The sequence below is a fragment of the Perca fluviatilis genome, chromosome 2, assembly GCF_010015445.1.
Source record: "Perca fluviatilis chromosome 2, GENO_Pfluv_1.0, whole genome shotgun sequence".
Lineage (NCBI taxonomy): Eukaryota > Metazoa > Chordata > Actinopteri > Perciformes > Percidae > Perca > Perca fluviatilis.
The window spans coordinates 20,263,706-20,281,457 of NC_053113.1; the positions used below are offsets into that span (position 1 = coordinate 20,263,706).

The 17,752-nt window shown below is 39.6% G+C and overlaps 1 protein-coding gene across 3 annotated transcripts in view; it reads right to left on the reverse strand.

Moving 5' to 3' along the window:
* Nucleotides 1-17,752, reverse strand: part of LOC120574226 (limbic system associated membrane protein) — a 723,149-nt gene that overhangs the window by 37,875 nt on the left and 667,522 nt on the right. The gene's annotated exons all lie outside the window — the stretch shown is intronic.

Sequence of the window (17,752 nt, forward strand, 5' to 3'; positions counted from 1 at the left end):
TAAAGAGCAAAGTGTGTTTTATCTCACACAGACCAAGATTCAAGAGATCTGACATTTTTGATCTTTTGTTCATCACTTGAAAAGCAACAGTGTTTTATTCATCTTTCTGTAAAACACCTTTCAACTCAACAAAATAGCTGTGACATTGTCATTAAAAAAACAACAACTAATTTACCATGCCAGGTGCTTTGCTCCCATAAGATCCATTACCATCTCTTCAGAAAAACTATTAGCTAAAAAACAGAGATAAACAGAGAATAAATTCACACACAAGCTGACCTTGATTCTCTCAGTGAAAGGAAGAATTTTGGAAAAGCTTTGGAGAACCTTTACTAATACTGCTTTAGCCCTCAGAGGTACTTACAGTAAACTTTTCAACCCAGGATCCAAATAAGCAATTTAATATCCTGCCGCGGGACTTGAGCTCATGAAAACAGATTGCTTCTCTTGTCATATGGGGACCCACCAGACACTTGGCTCGGATTCAGAGTTCGGACTGATACCTTCAGAAACGTAGGCTTTAATATACAAATGAAATCTTTAGAGGTAAAATGAAGAATCATTTCATGTGTGTGTATATGACACTGATGTTCAAAGTAACACGTAGCTATTTCATCTCAACGGTGCAGATTTATGATCCTACTGCCTCGTGATCTCCATCTACTCCTCACTCATAATGCTTTCACTCCCACACAGACAAACTAGAGAGATGGAGAGGGAGGGAGAAACCTTAACTCTGGCAAAAAAACAACTCCGATGAAATAAGAAGGTACAGTCTGTTTTAAAGCGAGTCAGCAGCAAAGATGCAATCAATCATGAAGGATGTAGAGGGCATGCATCACTGTTTCCACAAACTGTGGGTAAAGGTATCGTATATAAAGATATGAGGCCAGAATATACAAATAATGATCAATGACTTTGGAATATGATAAATGTTGGAGCATGCATAATGCAGGCAAATGAAGAGTAACTTTTTTTCTCTAAACTTTTAATAAGCAAATTTACTATTCTAACTTAATGTATGCTTGTATGTGTGTGTGTGTGTGTGTGTCAGGTCTGCATTCCTTTGGGCTCCACTGGGTTGCACGAGCTATGTGTAAGGTCTCTGGTTTGCTGTGGTGTTCCGGGCGCAAGGTGTGTGCGCCATAAAATGACGTCACCACGGCTGTCGCATCCAGCGCGAAGGCTCCGCAAGCTGTCACATCGCCTCTGAATTTTTGGAACTACGCGCCCACTGCGCTTTCAATTCAACACGGTCAGCTGGGAAGAGCAGGTTTTTTCTGTACAAACATCTGTATGATTCTTCACGTACAGACCACAGGGAGTCAAACAGCCTTAAATACGTAACAGTCATGTTAATGATTAGAGTAGATAAATGTAATTTTTCGTGGTACGTCTGTGTTTAACATGGATGTGTTTACTACGGTGGCCAGGCAGCCTGCTTCCCTTTACTTCCGGTCTCTTCTTCTCTACTACTTCTTGCTTATTTACAGACTTTTTTTGTCTGTACGCCCTCTGGTGTTTCGGAGAATACTGCAAAGAACAATGCGTTGACTATAAACGTCTCCATGCATGCTCGTAGCACTAGAGTATACCCAACGCTTTAGGGTGTAAAATCGACAAAAGAGGCTTGGTAACCGGTACTAATTAGTTTGTAGCTTTACTGCTGTTTGACCAGCCAGACCCACAAAGATGTTGGCAGGGCTCAATCCGAGGGGCGGGATGAACGGTTGTCTTTCAAATTCCCTCTGCACGCAATAGGATAGCGCTACAATCAGGCAGAGCAACGCTAGTTGATAGATTAAACTTTTGCCGTATCTGGTCGGTAAAACTCCAAACACATTTTCCTTTTTTAAGAATGACTTCAGTGCCGTTCTTTGTTCTTTTCTCAAAGAAAAGCTTAACTCCAAGTCTTCCAAAGCCGCAGCAGCCATCTTCTTTGTTTTCAAGTAGCAGGGAATTCACGCAGAACCGTCGCAACTCTGCCGTCATTATGTTAAGCCCGCCCACCGACTCTATACACGATGCGATTGGCCTGACTAGAGTTTGGTTTTTCCAGCTCGCAAGCCAACAGAGAGTTGCTAGACGGACCCTGGCTGCAAATTACATTTACTGCTGCTAGGGTGCGTCTAGATTTCTATGCTACCATTAATGAGTATGATTATGTGATTTACACAACCAGGGGCATGTTCAACTATTAATTGTTACTTAGACTTATGTTGTAACTTATCACTGTGGTGCAACCACTTTTATTTTAGTAATGTATAAATCACAACTTAGTAATAATTTACGTTATAACTAGGTTACATTTAAACATACACACAGCTGGTGTAACAGGCTGCTGTTTCTTTCAGTGTTAAAGTGAGGCTTAAGCCTGCACCCATTAGTGTATCTCTGTGTCAATCAACATAGCAATAGCCCTTCAAATTATGAACAAAACAAGTAATTAGGTTTAACTGCAACCCATCATTGCATGTTGTTCTTGGAAAACCAAACAACGTGCAACATGTTTGGTTGTGTCCCACTCTCCTGAATTGGGGAAATAAGCCGGTAATAGTTTATTGTGATATTGTACATAATTACCTATGTAATGTATCTGTTATGCTTTTGTATTCCACTGTAGGTGACCCCCTATAAAGTAAGAAAGGATACTGACATGTTTTGACTGGAGTAAAAGTGGAGCAACTTACTTTAAAGTAAAAGTTTTATTGTTACACTTTCAATTATCTCCATCTCCATCTACTATTCTGTGATAAGTTATCATTGTAGTCAGAGACACTTATGTCAAGAAATTGACCATTTAGCAAATTTAGCAAACAGTTGGATTTGGAAGAGAAAGCTCTGCTTATTTGAGGGAACTCTCAAAGGATACAAGCAGTTCCCCATAATAAAATAATGGTTTTAGCTGATTAATAGTGAGAAGTGTGACTTGTGTTGTGCTTTACACCTGCATGGATATGAATGGATGTTACTAGTCAGCTAAGGCACACAGCTGATTAATGAGCCAGTGACTGTCAGAGATGTATAGTAACGAAGTAGAACTACGTCACTACTTTACTTAAGTACTAAAAAGCTGTAGCTGTACTCTACTGGAGTATTATTTTTTCCTCCTACTTCCACTTTTACTTGAGTACGGTACATATTTTTGATGAGTTTAATACTTTTACTCCGATACATTTTTATGTGCTGCATCGTTACTCGTTACAACCAATCACCGTGAATTTGGTGCGACTCGCAATTTTGACCAATCACTGCAACTTTTCCGCGAATTCAACCAATCCCAGCAGTCCCACGTGCCAGACTTTGTGATGACCAAGCAGGAGTGAATTCATTGCCTTGTTTCTGATATGAAGACGAGATGTGTGCAACTCGAACATCTCACATTTACCAACAAAATGTACAGCAAAAGACATTTCAGACCATCCTGCCAACCTGTATACATTTTAACATCAATGTACGCTGTGATGTTTTTTCACTATAAAGTCGCTTCAATCCTGTCGGCTCTCTGCAGCGGGCGGGGCTGCTCAGGTCTCCCTGTGACTGACGCGCACATGCACGTACACACACACACACACACACACACACACACACACACACACACACACACACACACACACACACACAAACACGGTGGATGCAGGAAAAACCGGAGAGGAGACGTACAGGATGACTTAAATTGAGGACAGCTACGCTTGTTATTATAAGTGCAATGATAAGTTAAAGTCCAATAAGTACTTTATCAAACCGTATGAATGTGTGTCCCAGGCCAGGATAGGAAACTAACTAACAATGTAAAGATCAACAAGCCACTGACACATATGTTCAAATTTGATTAATTCAATAAATTATTATTTTTTACCTTAAATCCATCAGCCATTTTCATATTATAGCAACAACATTTGGAGCATCCTGACCCTTTTTGGTAAAGTTACTAGGAAAACTCAGCCCAGAGTAATTTTATTCTCCCCGAAACAAGTTTCCTTTTAATTTTTAAAGAAGTATACACCAAATTTGAAATAATATAAACAATATGATATTCAAACTTTTGACTGCTGTCTTTAATAATTACATAACACAATACTTGTACTTGAGTAGTCCATTTTGAAATAAACTACTTGCAATACTTAGTACAAAACATTTTGAATACTTTTGTACTTCCACTTAAGTGTGGTGCTTAAAGAGCACTTCAACTTCTACTTAAGTCACTTTTTTTGGTAGAGCACTTCTATTTTTACTCAAGTCTGGGTCTCTAGTACTATGTCTGGTGATTGTGGAGCATGAATGAAACAGCTGGTGCCAATCAGCTAATGCAAGCGCAATTTCAGTGCTCCCATGAAACTAACGTTATGCTCCATATGTGACAAATAAATGCGTTTTGTAACAAAAAAATGTCTAGGTCTACATGCATAGTATCCATCACATGTTTTTAGTGCAACTGTTCACATCAAATGTGTCTTAATTTTCTAATTGCACTGGTTATCATGGAAAAACCAATATGTGAAAAAGGTGCAAAGAGGTGATATTCAATATATTCATATTCAAGTCCTTTGCCTAAGAACATTGGATGCTTGAGCCTGTGAAATGTACTGGTGCACATTATCATAAACATGCAGACTTGCAAAGTCTAAACAATTTTAAATTTTTGACTTCCTAGCCTTGTTTGTCATTTGTTTCAAGGGCGACTATTGTTCACCCAGTGTAGCTTGTCCTACGATCCACCCTTGACCTGCATTCATCGCCTGCTGTGTACTGAGCACATTCACAGTATCAGCTTGTCATTCAAAGACAATTTATAAATAATCCGCAAAAATCCTTGTGCATCGAGTTTGACAAAAAGGCGAGAAAAAGCTTGCTAAATCACTTGCCTTTTTCTGTTCCTGCAATGTGACCCTACCATTGTCCTGAACTAACCCAGAGAGGAATAATGCTTCGAAAACCACAGGAGATATTGCAAACAATGAACACAGCCTTTAGCTTATGTACTATTTACTGCACCTTTACCCACACAATCAATTCTTTACTATTTTCAAGGTCAGGAAAAAAAATTAGTTGTTAAAATGTCCATTAAAAAATCAGACCTATTCTAGTGAGATGTTGGTCCGAGATTGGCAGATATTAGAAGGAGAGAGCTGCACACTTTTAATTCAGTTGTTTTGCTTTTTTTGTGTTTGAATGTGTGCATCTTAGCGTTTCTCTACCTTGTAATTTGTGTGATTTTCTATATGATACAGTGTTACTAATACACTACTTGAAGGAAATTTGTAATTGCTGGACTTTTTTACCACATTATTTAAATATTGTATTTTGGTTTTCATGTTTGCAATTTAGAGGTCTTTCTTAAAAATGAAAACACATCAAACAACTCCTCTCCAGTACACCATGCTTGATTCACCAATTGTTTTGGGTTCTCTTGCCTTGATCAGGGTAGTGCCCGAGGCTGCACCATCCATGGTAGTGCATTAAACCTTAATTGCCATGGTTACACTCTCTGTACATCAGACTCACATTAATTTATCCCATCCAAATAATTTACACATAAAAAGCAGGGTTGGGTAGTAAACCATTAAACCTTATGGGTTACCTGCTTAAAAATGTCACAACCGCACAATCAGTTACATAAAGCTGGTGCTGAGAGTAACACACTCTGCCAGCTCTCAACAACAACAATGTGTCCATAAACATGGCACTTAAACCCCAACTGCTCCATTAAAGTTACTCAGTGGTCCTACAATAAATGCAGCAAAGTCGTACTCCTATTGTGGGTGTTATCCATTCCACTATGGGCTTCTTCTTGCAGTGAGGCACATTTCCAGTTTTGCACCTTTCATTTTGGTGTATATGAAGCTGCTTTAAAGACTCACCTTGATTTACTCAAGAAATGCAAAAAAAAAACTAACAAAAACACATGGGAAATGTATACTGAAAGCATTTCATTGTTTCTCAAGTTGTAAACACATTTGTGAGAGTGGCATCATGTGGGAATTAATATGCTATCTTAATCTGATAGGAGTTGCCGTGTTGGATTGAAATAAAGCTGCCACGTTCCTCCATATCGACCAAACAATAAATAATATTTCAGTGTTTGTCTCTGTTTCTCCAGCAAGGTTATTATTGAAGCTTTGTCTCTACAGCATCACTTACAGCCTCCCCCAACTAACATCCCCAAGTAACCCATCTCTCTAATACCAACTGACAAGACTCCTTTTCACAACCGTGCCAAACAGCATTTTAAATGAAGTCATACAGAGTTATTGCTGTAGTCAAATGACCAAGCCAAAATGAAGATGTGTTTTCCAGATATGGCGAGATGGAACAGGGGGGATGCCGGGGCGGAGGCACACGATTCAGGTGACAAAGAATCCAATTGGTTTTTTTTTTCCTTCTCAAAAACAATCAAAACGGGGTGGGAAAGTTGATTGGCTGACTGGAGAAATAATTCTCGCAAGCATAGATACAAATGGATCGGGTAAGAAACAACTGCTCATACTCTGATAACCCTGTCACCTCTATAAATGGGAGGGAAGGGAATAGGAAAGATGAATGAAGGCAATGAAGAAAGGAAGAGAATAGTGGAGGAATAGAAGTGTGAATGACATTTTAGCTTTAGCTGCCATAAAGCGCCTAGTGTCCAGCTGTCAGTGGGAAGAAAGAGAAGAAAGTAGTGAATTGTAATCTTAGTCATAGGTCAACCTTCAAGGAACAATGTTGGAAAGGGCATCTCTTTGAAAAGCACTTTACCTCTGCAACCACAGGATGGATACATTCCATGGGGATACACTGCACTCTCTACTAATGTTTCCCTATAGCTGTTGTTTGTGTGAATTATGGAATTGACAAAGGCGTGGGCTAAAAAACAACACAAAGGGACACACTCACTTTCACATGTACTCTCAGACCTCTACACCTTGGAGAATTTATTTTCTAATTTATTTTGTTTTGACTTCACTTTTCTCATACACTCCCCAAATAAAAATTAATTTTCATTCATAGTCAAATATAATCAGCTACAGTATACGGGAACATTTTTACTGTCTTCAGGTTTGGCAGGTTTCAGCCCCCGCTCCCCAAAAAAAGTCTGCGGCTAATGATCCCCTATTTGGTTTAGTTTTTCCAATTCCTCAAAAATAATGAATCTCTGATGAAAATATTATAAATACACTGACCTTACTTTCAACTTTAATTTCAAACTTCAAAGAAAGAAAAAAAGAAAGACAGCGTAAGAAAGAGCAGAAAGAGCAAGAGTAATTAGGGGGAAATGTGTTTGTGTTTGCAGGTTTGTGCATTAACTCTGCGTCTGCCTTGAAAAGGGAGAGAGAGAGAGACAGAGCCACAGGCACTTCCTTAGTCCACAAGTTATTAACCATGGAGAGAAATGGAACCTTTGAACAATGAATCACTCACTCTCCATCCATTACTGGTTATATTTGCATGCACCTAATATTGCAACTATTGCCAAATATTTTATATTTTGTCTGATTCTATCGCATGAAAAATCCCAAATTAATGGGTTTATGTGGAGCTGCAATTAGGGGCAAACACATGTCAGGACTGACTATTATCAATGCAAGTATTCCACATGTATTTTAAGCGGTTGTCAATCATTAAAAACATCAATAACAGACAGTAAGTGAAGAACCCCTAATGTTATTGTGATTATTACATTAAATTACATTTTACATTTTTAAATGGGAGGATCAATCCTGTAACCTGCAGGTTGTTGTAGAGATTCATTAATTTAAGGTGGGAGGATTTCATGCATTTTAAAATCAGCTGTGGAGGACAGATATTGTCTTAAATCATCCACGTTTTTTTTCCAAAGAAAAGTACAAAGAGTGTTATTGTCTCTCTTGCTATAATCACACTGAAATAAAAAAAAAAATGTTAAGCTAATAAACATTAATCTGCAATTGTGTGTATTTAGTGATTAGAAAATCCAGTATCCCTAGGAATTACATCCTACCAATGAATGTTAGTACCAACATAGTAAGTAGTGTGCCCCAGATGCAGAAAGCAAAGGGTGTATTTTTAACCATCACAGACTTATAATTACCATTTGCATTTTAATTTACCGTAACTGCAATTTTTCCCTAACCTTAACCCAGTGTTGCAGTTGCAATTCCTTACCCATATTGCATTTACCATAACCACAATCTCTAACCTTAACAATACTAGTTGCATCCACAGATATTGCAGAAAGCAAACATTTTGATTTGGCATTGAAAGTGAAAAAAACTATAACCAAATGTAATCCAGGGTTCTGCAGAATGGTTGAAAATTGATGTTCATGTCTGAACAAATTAAAGCACGCATAGATAAATGTATGAATTTGTGCTGCCAGTAAAAACAAGATCATCCTATCATACATGCATATACATGACTGTCTACCATGAACAATAGTACATTCTACCTGCTCCCCATCTGCTCCTGCACAATTGTCCCCATTTACCATATATGGTAACAATATGCTTATAATCTAGGACTTGAGATACTGTTGGAAAATGGAGCAATTAGGAAAAAGACAATATTCAAGGACAAAGGGGTTGAGATTCTGATCAATGTGATACAGCAAAACTAAGATGTTTAATTTGGCACTTTCACAACTGTCTTGTCCAATGTAACAATATACATATTACAGGGGAGGGTAATTAATGCTGTGAACTCAATATAAAATGCTAGAAAACATAGTTTGACCTGAAAGTTACAGCCTGGAAAAATAACAAAGGCATCATTCCGGATTGGCGATACAGAGAGTGCAACCACAGAAGAGACTGGACCAACACTTGCAAAATAACAGAGAAATCTATGGGCACAAATACACCAATCAAACTGATAAATTGCATTTCAAGAGCAGGAAAGTTTAGATAGACTTTATTGATCCCAAATTGCGAATTTTCAGTGACACAGCAGCAAATATAATATACAAGAATAATAAATAGGATAAAATACAAGAACTATTCAAAAAATATATACAGGAAAGAATGTACAAACGTGTAAGCGGCGAATAAAAATGTAATGTTAAATAGTATTTATAAAGATGTAAGTAAACCTACGTTTGTGCAAGTTGCACTATAGTGCAGTATTGTAATGTATTAGTCTTATCTAACACTCAGTGTTGAAGTGTGACTTCCTGTAGTGGTCCGTGTGACACCGAAGCTGTCGGAGCCTCTTGGAGAAAGTGCTCCGCGGTTGGCATAACCAACCGCCGCTTGCGTATATGCCAATAAACCCAAGCCCTACATCACTTTTAGGATATGGTAACACGTTTTCCCAGTACTCTGTCTATCTCCCTCTCTGCATTTCTCCCCCTCTGTTCTCCATTTCTTATAATCACAGGTGGTCTATTCTCTAGTGTATCAAAAATATGCCAACATTGTTGCTTGGTCCATGCCATATTGAGCATGAAATTAGCCTTTGAACAGACGCAGGGAAGGCAGCAGGTAACACAAGAAGCGACCTCGCCCACCTGGGCTCTGTCAGATTACTTTATATTCGAGTTAAACTGTTCATTACAATCCAGGGATTACTGCGCCAAACTCTATTCCACACAAACAGGAAACAATAAACAACTCGACAGCTTTGGGCATTGACTGCATTCATTCTCTCACCTCGTCCCATCACAGGTTATTGGTTAAAACAACAATATACTGTAATATGTGACTTTATAGACACAGTATGAAGCAGAGTCAAAATAAAAGAATATGTTGGCATTAAAGAGAAGTATATCTTTTACAAGCAAAGCAAACGCACAGTTACAGTTATTTTATATCAAAGACATTAAAGTACAGCAATAAATCATCTATACACTCATCGGTTCGGTGTATCCCATTTTATATGTTTTGTATTTTTTTCCCCTTGGGCTCATTTTGCTCCCTCCTAGATTCACCTCCCGCTGACTCTCAATGTGAAATTCGGAGGAGTGATGTGGCAGAGAGTGTAGAAGAGACGTGCGATTAAGCTCAACTAATTTGAAACCATTAGAAGATAATCAAGAGAAAGCACTCAAAGGTCTTTAGCTTTTAGCTTTTAGTACCTAGAAGCTTTGCTGCCAATTACCTGCTTTCTATGTGACAAGGTCAAAACCTCGCATCCAAAGACCCCCCCCAAAAAAGAACATAACCAACCTGTTGGCCCCCTGAGTGACTCTTGTGTTTGTACTTGTATGCGTCAGATGTTTGCCTTTTTCATGCATCTCCACTTTGAAATTAATCAAATATTAATAATAATTTACAGAAATCTAATGCTGTATTTCCACGGCATGGTACGACTCTGCTCAACTCGACTTACATTTTTGGTACCAGTACTTTCTCCACTGGCTCCAAGTCTATGGGAACATGACCCTAATGAGTGTATTGTCTCAATCGCTAGTTTCAAGTCTTCTTCAAAACAGCATGATGTTCATTTTGTAAATTATGGTCCCATTTATTAAAAATAACACAATAAAGCAGGGAACCAGCTCCGTGCACTGCTGTACATGCAGATAAATGGCGCCAGTACACATTTTTAAAATCTGGGTCGAGTGAATACAAGAAAAGTAAGACAAGTGAGACAAAAAAAGGCCAAAGGAAAGAGGAGCTATGAAAGGAGCAAAATGTAATCGCCGTGCTTCATCTCCAAATGTCTGCAATGTGTTTGTGTTGATAAAGAATATGTCTTTAGATTAACACTAAGCCTCGTGGCTGAGCCATTGGTTGTAGTCTTACGACTCGTTCACACACACCTGTAGGCACACACGAGTAGAGTCACAAACACAGCTTTTGTTTTCTGTACAGTACGTCCCGATACTGTGTGACTCATATCCACCGTCAATCCATTCCATGTTGACATTTTTACTTGATGTAATGACAAGATAGATTTGCATTGCGTCAAACACACACACACACACACACACACATACACACACACACACTTACACTTGAACACACACACACACACACCGCCTGTGCTATCACGTCACCACATGCAGAATGCGGAGGAGCACCGATCTCATTTGATCTAAGACCTCGGGGTGTGATTTCTGCAGCGATCCACGCACGCACAAACGCACTCACGCACGCACCTCTCTGCCTGGCACCGCATACCCTCTAATTCCTCTCAGCCTGGCACTGCAAAATTGAAAGGAAAGACAAAGCATAGGTCTGAAAAGCGGGCTGACGCTGCTGTTACTGCTGAGGAAGAAGAAGCTCAAGTGGCCTGGCAATGCCAGTGCAGTGACGGTAGATGAGAGAACGTGATGACAGAGAAGAAGACCTCACCTCCTCCTCATCTCCTCCATAACCATCAGCAGTGGCAGTGTGTTAAAAACCCAAGAAGCCTGTGAAACTTTCAAAGGAAGTACCGGATATGAGACAGATGCAATAGCCTGCTGGAGGCACAGATGGAAACGAGGGAAAAAAAAAAAAAAAAAACTCTCTCTGTGTTTTTCCGAAAGAGGATTTTTTTGCATTTGAGACCCATTCTTGATTTAAAAAAAAAAAAACTCGCTCAACCAAGATGATTAATTAAGGAGATGGTTTTTCAGTCTGTGTTGAGAGGTGTTCCTCCAATGAGGGTCCCGCAAGGGCAGCGACTCGTAAATCACATGAGCATTTAATTGGTGTTTACATTGAAGGAGGGAAAACAACAGAGGTGTAAGGTAGAAAGGTGTAGCAGCAGTTTTTGCTAACAAGCTCAACACAGGCAGATAGGGTCAAAGAGGACAAAATGCGACCAATATTTTTTTCTGCAAAATCCTTGCCTCCTCAGAAGCAGCAATAGCGTTGTACTTGGCATCCACAAAGTGTGGAGAGTCTGCCAAAAAAGGCAAAGCAGATTTTGCATTCAGCCATCAGATGATTTAGAGGCTTACAATATCACACCGCTCATGATAATGAGAAAAAAACAAAGGTTGCCAGAAAAGCTAAATTCAAGGTTACAGAATAAGTTACTTTCCCTCAACAGATACCAACTGTTTAATACCTGTCCCTGCCCTTTGCTATTCCACTTCCAAATACAATTCCTCTTCATGTCACATTGTCCAGACGAGGGCTATTAGAGATCACAAGCCCTCCCACAACCCAAATACCTATGCAGCTCAGTTTAGAGGCCTTTTACGCCCCAACGATTCCCATTTTTCCTTACAATGTGAAACCACCATCACCTTTCCTGTTCTTATTCCAGAGCCATTTTCAGTCTCGTCCAGTACAGCTGATTCAGCAAAACCTGGGTTCATTATAGGGAGTCAATGATGTTGTGCAAATGTTCTCTTCTCGTTTCTCTCATTGCTGTTCCAGTCAGAACAACGAAACAGTTATTGTGATTTTTCAATGTATTCACACGTTTTTACCTATCAATAATTAAATCAATTATGATGCCAAAAAAAAATGTCACTTAAGGTCTTGAACTGAATAAAATTGAATAATAAAGCTTTAAGTGTATTAAATCAAAACATTTTGTATCTTTTCCATAAAAAAACTATTACTGGAGGGGTTAGCAGTTGTCCAACAGAAGTATAGATTTTCTGAATTACAGCACATCAGTAAACCTGGACAGTATAGTATTGATTTATGCAAATTCAAAGTGGAACTGGAAGTTCAAAGCAACAGCATGCCATCTCATTGCTCACTCAGGGATTAAAAGATGTCTATCAAATTACAGCATGACTTATTGTGGCATTCAGATGGCCTTTCAGCGTAATTCCCCTGATCGTTGAAGACCCTCAAGGATGTTCTGTGGAAGTCAAACCAGCAATCAGCAAGGATCAATAGTACCCGATTTGCCCCGATTTGTTATAATACACCAGATTATGCACCCTTTAATGGGGAGAGTGTACGGGTGTATCTGTGTATCTCTGTGGGTGTATGAGCGTTTAAATGTGTATGTGTGTGTGTGTGTGTGTGTGTGTGTGTGTGTGTGTGTGTGTGTGTGTGTGTGTGTGTGTGTGTGTGTACCATTAACAATTCAGACCCCTCCCCAGACTAGGGGCCTTCAAACTCCTTGGTTAGCAGCCATTAACCTTTGAATTGAGATCGGGTCCAAAGGTTCTTTATTTCAATCTGCAGCTTCGTTGATCGACTCTCCCCACTCTAATGCTAATGACAAAAAAGCAATGGGATCGATGCGCACAAGCCACCTGACACTTAATGACAGAATCTGTATGTGAAGAAATTAACATACTGAAATGCACATATAGGGCCCTAACTTGCACCCGGCGCAGCTTAGCGCAAAGCCTGACGCAAGTGTCTTTGCTAGTTTTGTTCAGGTGAATTCTTGGCGTATTGCTATCTTGAGGCAGCGGGAAGTGCGCGCCATTGACCAACAAAAAAAGTTAATAAAGTTAATAGCGCAGCATTTCATTGTTATTTTAACAGTGAATTAGTAAAAGGTGCCTAGGCTCGTGCACAGTGCATGCACACTATGCTTGTTACACACACACACAGGGAAACGCAGCAGCACACAAACATGCAAAAGATTACAAATAAAAAGATTACAAATAAAAACATTATGGTGCAAATCCGCCATCATAATAGCAATGCACCAAGGTAAAAACGCACCTGGCTTTTAAAGGGAATGGTAGATGACATTCTGATTGGTTTATTGCATGTTATGCCCAAAACACACCTATGAATTAATGAAGACAAAAAGTACAACCCTTTTGAACCATTTTTCAAACTTTTTTCCGCTGTCAAACTAGCAAAAGTGGATCTGGACATTCCCTAAACGCACCTGTGCCATGGTAGGTAAAATGAAGACAATATTCAGTTAGTACACTTCCAACTAAATAACTCAATTTACCAGTTTTTTTGTCAGTACACATCATTTTAACTGAACATAAAAAAAAATTGATTTTCTTTTCTACAGATGAGTGCACATTTCAACAAATAAGGATAATTATTATTTGAATGAATATTTACTTGGGTTTAAATAAATCTCTCTGTTTTTCCAGTCCAGTTAATATTTCAACAGTTCTTTTAAATAAGTTTCTTCTGAAAATCAACAACTTCTTGTAAACTTAACACAGCTAGCCTATCTCAAACAGCTCTCTCTTATAACTTGTACCAAATTACATAGTTCATTCCTGTCAATGTAATTGTTAGGAACTTGCAGGACAACATGAGATCATGACTTTGCATAAACCTACACGACCACTTTCTTAAGCCAAGTGGCGTGTTATCTGTACGCATTCTGAGCTAATCGCGTGTATGTCTACGCTGTATACAGCGGACGTAAACATACACGGCACTTTCTACAAGTGGCGTGTAATCGCGTAAACATACACACCACTTTCTAAAGCCAAGTGGCGTGTTATGTGTACGCATTTTGAGCGCCGTATACAGCGGACGGGTTGGGTTTAGGAAAAGAAGAACCGGTTGGGTTTAGGAAAAGAAGAATGGGCTTGGATTTAGTGAAAGAAGAAAGCGACGGTTGAATTTAGGAAACGTGACACGTGGGACACGAAGTAAACGTGACACGCGGGACACAATCCCTGGTCTCCTGGGTGAAAGTCCTGTGTTTGACCAATCCGCCACCCCGACCAACCTCCCTATGCGGATTTTCGCCCTTTCATACTACTTGCTAAGGTGTAAATTCACACGCAAAAAAATGTGTGCAATTTGTTCGCTATATTTAAAGCGATTTTGCATTAATTTTTCAAACAATTCGGGGAATCAAAATGGATATATAGATACAAGAAGCTCCGTGGTGGACCGTGGTAAATCCAATAAATAAAAAATAAAAGTATATGTATGTAAGTATGGGAAATGCCCATGTCTGTCACACAATCTTAAATTATATTTTCATGTTGTGCCAAAAGACTCTCTCAACCTGTTGCCACTCCTATGAAATACAACTGTCCCTATCTTGCCAATCTGATATCCTGTTCCTGCTTTATTAATCTGTTTCAAATACACAAAATCATGGAAGTAAGATGCTCTCCATGCTAATTGACTACGACTAGTTTTAGCTTCCAAACCTGTCACATTACTCTTTTACCAGATCCTGTAATGACACTCACTGGTCAGCCTCTGGTACTCTCCCAATGAGCTAAATAGGACTTAAAAGAATGAATCCAACAGTCAATTTTATGGATGTTCCTGCTGCTCCATGCGCTGTGATACTGCAATAACCAGCTTACGGTCCTCTTTACTCCTGATCCACACAACACAGTAAGCACTTAAACAGTTTAGTGCCTATGTGAGCACTATACAACTACAGTACATTCACAACACAGCACAAGCCTAACTCTGGCTGTCAAAGGGAGTTTCATGAGCTGCTTATTTTTCTTCCTCAGTCAGGCCAAGGGCAAAATGCTTGTTGTCGAATACCACCCCAGAAAGCATAAGATACAAACCAAAGCAAAAATTGTTTAATCAGAATTGATTGGATCAGGTTTACTACTGGTCTTATGAAGCACGACAGAGAAAAGCTATGGGGTTGTGGTTTCTCACATTTACAACAAATAAGAAAATGACAAGAGGTTTAATTAATTGAATTACTTAGCTGTAAATGCATTTTTTGATGTTACTCATCAAAGCTGGGTTAGAGAATTAGTCCATGTATAATTTCTTGGTTAAACCATAAGTTAATTGCCAAACAATCCCACATATTTAATTTTAATTTTTTTTAGATATGCTGATTTTCTTTGTTTAATAGAATTGTTAATTTCGTGCATACGCAACGTTTATACATGAGGCCCCAGATCACAGAGGGAAGGAGAGGGTAATGGGATGCACCAACAGTGATAATGGTTACAGTGCAAACAGAGCATTAGTTACCTCCATGGTTAGGTCACACTCGCCAGGGCAACCTGGCTTTCACGGGAGAGCGGTGTTGACTGGGACAGCAGCGATCTCCCACAGAAGCCCAGCCCGGGCAGAGTGCAATGCATCAATTGGGCTCTGGGAAATTGTGACGGGCATTTTATTTTATGTTGTTTTACATCTTAAATAACCTATAGATTGAAACAAATAATCATTAGGTTAATAGATAATGAACAAGGCTGAAAAGGCTGAATTAGAAATAATGATTAATATTGATTGGGAGACAAAGTTTGCACAACTTTTAGAGTGTGTCATTGGCTCAGAAACGTGCAAACGAAGGGCTGCAATTATGTTGGCGTAGATTGGGTTCCAGATCTGTAGATTTTCAACCAGCTTGTTGGTTCTTGCTGTGTTAAGAGCTGTGAACAGCTGGTAGAGTGCAGAGCACCTGACTCACTCAGCTGGAGACCACCCCACAGTGTTTTTCACACACACATACACACATGCACGTGCGCACGCACGCACGCACACACACACACACACACACACACACACACACACACACACACACACACACACACAAAAAACACACACACACACACCATCATCTAAGTGGGATCACAGCTGGTGCTGCTGCTGTTGCTATACCGGCTGATGGGATGGGTGTGTTTGCCATCGCACGCTCTCTCCCGTGTCTCTGTGGGTATCACTCGCTGCCTTTCAACTTCCTCTTTCATCAACTCCTTTTGTCTTTCATGCAAACGTGCACACTTGGATGCAACTGTTCATTTTGTGCACATATGTTACATACACACGGTCTCCATCGCTCTTTGTCTCCATCCCATTCTGCCTTGCATTGCTTTTCTCAGTCCCCTTTGTCTACTGCCATTCTGTCTCCTCAACTCTTGCCTCATCACTGTCTCCTTTCCTCGCATTGTCGTTCCTTTTCTCTGTTTCTGTGCTGCAGTCTAATGAGAAAGTGGCTGGTGTTGGTGTGTTTTCTAGCTCTGAGGAGAGATAACAAGCCCATATGTTACTTACCACAGTGGCCGCTGCAGCCGCCGACCAGTGCCAACCCTCAAAGACCTTCCCAGGGAAAAATATTTCCCATTAAATCTGTAGCAGCGCCATCAAAGTGCTGGGAATAGGCACATGCTCGACAACACTCAGCTACTGTAGCTGTGAGATGCCTATGCATTAGAGAGCAGCATATTGTAATGAAGAGTCATAAATATTTCCCCTCCATAAGCGATAAGCATTATTTTCTCATTAGTGTGATGTATTTTTAGTTTCTCTTAGGGCCTCTGTTTTGATTACAGTGCATGTGTGCTTCGAAAAGTTTAAACTGTGTGGACTAAGGTTATGCAAAGCAATATCAAGATAAAAGTTTAAGTCACTTTACAGAAAGGAAATCTAGTCTGACATCATATTTTTGCTCATTTAACAAACAAAAACACAAAATACAGTCAGGTGAGAACATTTCTGACAAAGCTTTCCCATGTCATTTGCTATCAAGTACTTGAATGACATCCATTGACTGACCACAAAATAAAAACAGTCAGCATCAGTTTTCAATTACCTAAACTATTCCCAACCCCAGCATATTTGAAAAGCAGCTATCCATCAAAAAGACATCCAACAAGACATATGCTCTATCACGAGAAGGGTTTAGCGCTCTCCTGCCACAGACGACTTTGTATGTAAAGCACTACATCAGTGCTGGATACCATATGGTCCAACTTAATAACATGCCAGACATCTGGTGGGGCAGTGGGCACTGGGAGAAGGAGCAGCCAAGTACACTCACTAGAAAACACTGAGGATGAGTACACAATCCATGCAAGGCACATGGCAGATGTCAGCCAATGAATTTTTATGAGTCTCTTTGAAACAGTACTGACATAAACAATGGCTTTAGAATTCTCTCCTGGATATCCTTCTCAGTTCAGTTCAAACTTAACATTAAACATGACTAAGTAAGAGTATACAGCCATGCTAGCAGCTCTGTGAGGCTGTAC